Source organism: Aotus nancymaae, unplaced genomic scaffold, assembly GCF_030222135.1.
Source record: "Aotus nancymaae isolate 86718 unplaced genomic scaffold, 86718_ANA_hifiasm-v0.15.2.pri h1tg000036l, whole genome shotgun sequence".
In the NCBI taxonomy this organism is placed as follows: domain Eukaryota; kingdom Metazoa; phylum Chordata; class Mammalia; order Primates; family Aotidae; genus Aotus; species Aotus nancymaae.
Genome location: NW_026988450.1, coordinates 55738720 through 55745436, shown reverse-complemented (window position 1 = coordinate 55745436; position 6717 = coordinate 55738720). Strand labels below are relative to the sequence as shown.

Sequence of the window (6717 nt, the reverse complement as noted above, 5' to 3'; positions counted from 1 at the left end):
CATTGCCCAAGCTGGTCTCAAACTCCTGGGCTCAAGTGATCTGCCCTCCCTGGCCTTCCAAAGTGCTAGGATTACAGGTGTGAGCCACTGCCCCTGGCCAAGATGGTAAGTTTCAGATGTATTTTAACACACACACACACACACACACACACACAAATCTAACATCTCCCAGCCACAATCAGGATGGAAACCACCAAATAAAAAGACTGTAGTCAACTCAGCAGAAAGCAAGGTCCATAATAAACATTTACTTTCTTAGCAAATCCTCAGAATCATAACATGAGGTAGAAACTTTTATTATCACAAGTCCAAAGAGGTCAAGTTACTTGCCCAATGCCACACAGCAAGCAAGTGGCCTGTCCAGGATGAGCCCAGGATTAAACCTGACTGCATGTTGAGCACTGACCTCATTCTCCTTGGGCCTGGCCGGAGGACCCACCCTTACTTTGTATGTGTGTGAGGGGTCAGGGACAGAGGAGGACTGTTGTAAGTGGAGCCCCAAGCACTGTAGGGTCCTGGAGAAATAAGGGGGCAGGGGTGCCAGAAGCTCGATGGGGGTGTCCCTGGCCCTGGTGCCTGGGAGGAGGAGCCGATGTAGGTGGAGGTGCAAGGGCAGCTGGGCAGTCTGGAGGGGGTCAGCTGGAGGCGTCTGAGGAGGGCTTCATCCAGGACCTGGAATGGGAGAGGCATGTTGTGTTCAGCCCCACGTGTTCCAAGCAGCTGAGCACCCAGCTCTAAGGGAAATGGGAGTAAGGCGAGCGCTTCCTCCATTCCTCCCTGCTCTGCAGCTGTTAATCATTTCCTCTTTGCACACAGGCGTGCACATTCACACAGGCACTCACACTGCAGCAGAGACTGGCTAAGGGGTCACCCAATAAGTTTCTTCCTAGGCACAGCTCAACTGCGTTTCCCAGCCCTCTCACAGCTTGGTGAGACGTGAGTGAGCTCTAGACAATGGAACGTACATGGCAGTATGTATGCCATGAATCTGGAAACCATCATTCTCAGCAAACTGACACAAGAACAGAAAACCAAACGCCACATGTTCTCACTCATAAGTGGGTGTTGAACAATGAGAACACATGGACACAGGAACATCACACACTGGGGTCTGTTGGGAGGTGGGGGGCTAGGGGAGGGACAGCAGGAGGTGGGGAAATAGGGGAGCTATAACATTAGGAGACATATCTAATGTAGGTGACAGGGGGATGGAGGCAGCAAACCGCCATGGCATGTGTATACCTATGTAACAATCCTGTAAGATCTGCACATGTACCCCAGAATTTAAAGTTAAAAAAAAAATCAGCCACTTCAACTCCCTTATTGAACAGATGGACAGAATGAAGCCCAAGAGAGCAGGTGTTCCTTGCCCAAGGCCACACAGCAAGATGTGGGTACAGAGAGAGCCTTGGGAGCCAAATGGGCTGCCTCCCAATAGTCGCAAGCTACACAGCTAAGGTCTGGAGATGCTGCCCATGCTCACCTCTCCCTCTACCTCCCAGAAAGCAGCAGGCAGGTGAGCTGGAATACCTGTGTTTCACACTTGGTCCTCTCAGATGGCAGCAGAAATCACTGGCCCAGGACAGTGCCCACACGGGCAGAGTATGTGTGGTCCCCAAGCACAGGGCACAGCTGTAGTACCATGTGCACCTGCAGCTGACTGGAGAACACTGAGCAAGAGGAGAGCCAGGAGAGACGGTAGGCAACTGCTCCTTCTGTCCGACCAGTATCACCCCTCCCCCTGTCCTTTGGAAACGCCACCCCCTTTCTCAGACCATATGGTTTCAGTGAGGTTGGTACTATGACTCCTGCATCCAGAAAGGGACAAACAGGTCAGGATGATCACAGCTGTCAATTTGCCTGGCTGTGGGATCCACTCATGATGAGATGCAACCCTAATTGTTGAAGCCACTGGGCTTAAGGCCTGCTCTTTGCTGCTGGGGTGCTAGCCTGGAGCTGCCTCCTCCAGCTGGGCCTGGTCACATACACCTCTGAGGGCCATCAAATTGCTCCCCAGGCTGCTGTTGATATCACCACTATCTCCCCAGCCCCTTGCCTCCCTGAGCCAAATGCAGTTGGTTTTTTTTTTTTTTTTTTTTTTGAGATGGAGTTTCACTCTGTCTCCCAGGCTAGAGTGCAATGGAGCAATCTTGGCTTACTGCAACCTCCGTCTCCCGGGTTCAAGCAATTCTCCTGCCTCATACACCCAAGTAGCTAGGATTACAGGTGCATGCCACCACCCCCAGCTAATTTTTGTATTTTTAGCAGAGACAAGGTTTCATTATATTAGCCAGGCTGGTCTCGAACTCCTGACCTCAAGTGATCTGTCTGCCTCAGCCTACCAAAGTGCTGGCATTACAGGTGTGAGCCACTGCATCTGGCTCCAGTGCAATGGTGCGACCTCGGCTCACTGCAACCTCTGCTGCCTGGGTTCAAGCGATTCTCCTGCCTCAGCCTCCTGAGGAGCTGGGATTACAGGGGACTGCCACCACGCTCAGCTAGTTTTTGTAGCTTTTGTAGAGACAGGGTTTCACCATCTTAGCCAGGCTGGTCTTGAACATCTGACATTGTAATCCACCCGTTTAGGCTGAGGTGACACACTTACCTGTCAGCGGCTGCAGCTGGACCAGAGCACGGCCAGAGCCTGTGGCCAACACAGAAAAGTGGCTGAGAGTCTTCTTGACACCTTCCATGATGTCCTTTCAGGATGGGGCCTTCACCAGAACTGACCTTGGTGCCAGCCAAGAGGGAACAAGCATTACAGAGGCCTGGCAGCTATACCCAGGCCCTCCCTGCTCCCAACAGACTCTGGGCAGGGCCACAGTATAGGCAGTGGTCACTTGCCTGTTTTAGGGGACAGGAGAGCCAGCCATCCCAAATCCATACCCCTGACTCCTCTCCATAGGAGTACTATATCTAGAAGCATCCTTCCCTCCTCTTCCCTGCCCAGACCCGGACTCACAAGATTGACCCCATCAATGTGTTCCAGTTTCAGGGCAGTCTGGATCTTGCCCTCAGAAGTAGCTTGGATCCCATTAGTGACAGCACTGAGAAAGGGGCAGGAGGAGATCACATCATGGCTTGCTGGGACCTCCCCACCACCCTAGGAACCTCCCAGCACCTCTCACCAGTAGGTGGCTGTGGGCCTCTGGGCTCTCCGTGCATGAATGAAGAACTTTCGGAGGTGACTAGTCGTCTGGGGACAGCTGGAGAGGAGTACAAGCCGAGAGGTCTCCCTGGAGTAAGGAGACAAATCACACAAGTTAAAGTCCCTTAGACTCACCCACTAAAAAGGAGGCTCTTAGGAAGCAACACTGACCTGCTTCAGGCCAAACACTAACACCAGGACTATCACCTAGACCACCTCCTGAGAAACAAGTAAGGTTTCCCTTGTTTGATATGATAACAAGACTATGTAGCTTAATGTGGTTCTCATTTTGCCCCAGGCCCCAGGGAGCTCAGAGCCAATATCATAACGATTGTCCACCATGTGCCAGAACTTCTAGAAATTCTGCATATATTAGCTCTTAAGTTCCCCACAAAAAGGCTCAGGAGTTTGTGGAACTACAGAAATGTTTCATCTCAAGTACCATCTTTAATTGATGGCAGTTAGAGGAAAGGATATCATGGATCCACTAGCAATGCCTGCCACAAGTACAGTCATGGAGAAGTGACTGCACATTGAGCGTGGGTATTATTTTCTTGATTTTATGATTAGGAAAACTGAGGCTCAGGGAGGGTGCTTTTTGTTTTTTGAGACAGGGTCTCACTCTGGTTGCTCAGGCTGGAGAACAGTGGCGGGATCTCAGCTCACTGCAGCCATCATCTTCTAAGCTCAGGTGATTCTCCCACCTCAGCCGTATGAGTAGCTGGGACTACAGGCATGTGCCACTATGCCCAGCTAGTTTTTTTAGCAGAGACAGGGTTTTCACACATTGCCCAGGCTGGTCTTGAACTCCTGGACTCAAACGATCCTCTCACCTCAGCCTCCCAAATTCCCAGCGATTACAGGCATGAACCACTGTGCCTGGCCTCAGGGAAGGTTTTGTTCTTGCTATTGTTTTTCCAGAGATGGGGCCTATTTTGCCCAGGCTGGTCTTGAACTCCTGGGCTCAAGTGATCCTCATGCCTTGGCCTCCTAAAGTGCTGGGATTACAGGCATAAGTCACTGTGCCCAGCTTCAGGGAGGTGTCATGCTTGGCCTGGTATCACACCATTTGCACGTGAGGATTTGAACCCAGAGCCATCAGCTTCCTCCTCTTCATTGTACTTGTATCCACCTCTATGATCTCAAACCTTCCCAAGGAAAATGTCTCAGCTTATCCCCAAGCAGCTGTTTCCCCAACACAGACGGATGCCTGTACTCCCAGCTTCCTGTCCCCCCCACCACTTACTTCCCAGATGCTCGGACAACCTGGAGCTCCCGCTCCCCAAGTCTCAGGGACTGGCTCAGCTCTGGTAGCACTGAGAGCAATGTCAGCTCTCCTGGTTTTCCTGGGAAATAGGAAAGAAAAAATACAGGAGGCCAAAGCTTCACCCCTTCACTTTTCCCATCCCCAAATTTCCCAGGTCTTGCTCCCTATCATCCTGGCTCAAAAGTCACATCATGGAGAAATCCGAATCTCCAATCTAATGTCTGCCCTCCTACTGTTCCTCATAATCATAAAACCGTGTTTTAGTTTATGCATAGCACTGATCACTAGTAATTTGTTCATTTATTTTCTGACATACATTTCTCCCCTGAGAGCAGGAACCACATCTATCTTTTTCAGCACTGTATAGCCTGCCTAGAACAGTGCCTGGAACACAGCAGATGTTCAAGAAATAGGGGAGAAAAGAAATAAATCACTGAACGGAGACTGAGGTTCGGAGAAATTCAGTTATTTTCCTAAAGCCACACAGCAAGCTGATCACAGAGCCTAGATATGTCTGACTCCAAGGCCTGTGTTTTGTTTATCAATAAACAATAGTTTTTTTAGATGGAGTTTTGCTCTTGTTACCCAAGCTGGGGGTGCAGTGGCATGATCTCGGCTCACTGCAACCTCCGCCATCCAGGTTGAAGTGATTGTCCTGACTCAGCCTCCCGAGTAGCTGGGAGTATAAGCGGATGCCGCCACACCCGGCTAATTTTTTATATTTTTAGTAGAGATGGGGTTTCACCATGTTGGCCAGGCTGGTCTCGAACTCCTGACCTCAGGTGATCCGCCCGCGTCGGCCTCCCAAAGTGCTGGGATTACAGGTGTGAGCCACAGCGGCCGATAAACAATAATCTAGTATAGCAACTCCCATTACTGAGCGCCTGCTAGGTGCAAGGCTCCTTAGTAATCAGCATCCTCTCCCTGCTCTTAACCCCACTTGGTCAGGGCAATTGGGTTAGAAGCGGGGAGAGGGTGCAAATTAGGTGGCTCGTCCCAGCTTATGCTGCTAGCGGGAGGCAGAAGCAGGGCTGATCCCGTGGCTTCCTTGAAGAGCTCGATCGCACCCGCGGGAGTCCCTCTCACCCCTCACCTTTCCGGTCCACCACGGCTGCCCACAGCCCATCAACCAACGCCTCCCGACTGAGGTTCTTTGACAGCAGCCCCAAGAAGGGCTGGTCCCCGAGGGGCCCCGACCGTTGGCGGGAGCCTTTGGGTTGGTTCTGATTTCTGGAAAAGGCGGGAGAAGCAACGGGAATCTTTCGGTCCCGCGGTGCCGCCCATTCCTATGTCCGCACGCCTCTTCCCAAATCCTGCGGCCTCTGACGAATGCCTCAGATGTCTGGGCTGACCTTCTCGAAAATTCAGGTACGACCGGTCCCACTCTATAGCCAAGGGCACTGAGGCTCAGAGAGGCCAAGGGGGCTGTTTTCAGGGAATATCTAACTGATCCAGATCCAGCACGTGCCCTCCCCCTGCCGCAGCCTTCGTCCCGCAAGGGGGAGGGGGTCCTTAATCACCGGGCTTCGGTGCCAAAGCCTGCGTCCTCCAGCGCTGCGCGGACAGCCATGCGCCGCCGCCAGACCCAGCCCAAAACACTGCCCCTAACACGGCGGCCGCCCATCTCCAGAGCAAGGACAACGCGTATGTGCGTCCAGAGAGGCAGCCCTACGCTCCCGATAGCGTGCTGATTGCTCAGCGTGAGTATCAATCGAATGATTACCAGTTGACTGGTCAGCTTGAATGTCAATGGGAATGGTGAGCCAGAGGAGGCGGGGCCTTGCCTCCGCCCAGGGAGGAAATGCAGAAATGAGTCCCTGTGCTTTTGGGGAACGCGCGGGGGGGCACACGTATTTGATCTGTTTAGAAGACCTGTCTTAGTACAAAACCTGAAACCGCCTTTGCAAAAGTTATAAGAGAAAATTATGACAGCGAAAGAAATCTGATCTAAGCAACCCGCAGCTTGTCTTTAATCTCCAAACCGTCCTTGGTCACTCCTGGGCTTGGGTCAAGCTAACTTTGGGAGAAATGGTAGTTCGTAGTCTAAATGATAATAGCCCTTCCCCCAAAACTAAATCGGCTTTATAGAGTTAATGAAAGGCCACCAGGTTAGGAGGAGGAGAGGGGCCTGAATTCTGCTAAGGGGTACATGTAACTGATTACCAGCGGTTATTTCTGAGGCCACAGTGTTTGCAGCTTCCCCAGTTCACGATTGTCCAAGCTAAGATTGGCCTCTGGAGATGTCTTTTCAGGCTTTTGCATTTCTGATGGCCAGATCACCCCACCCAGACCCTCAACTCTT

General features: G+C 51.8%; 1 pseudogene; it reads right to left on the bottom strand.

Moving 5' to 3' along the window:
* Positions 1–240: 240 nt before the first annotated feature.
* Positions 241–6039, bottom strand: LOC105710707 (mitochondrial mRNA pseudouridine synthase RPUSD3-like; annotated as a pseudogene).
* Positions 6040–6717: the final 678 nt, after the last annotated feature.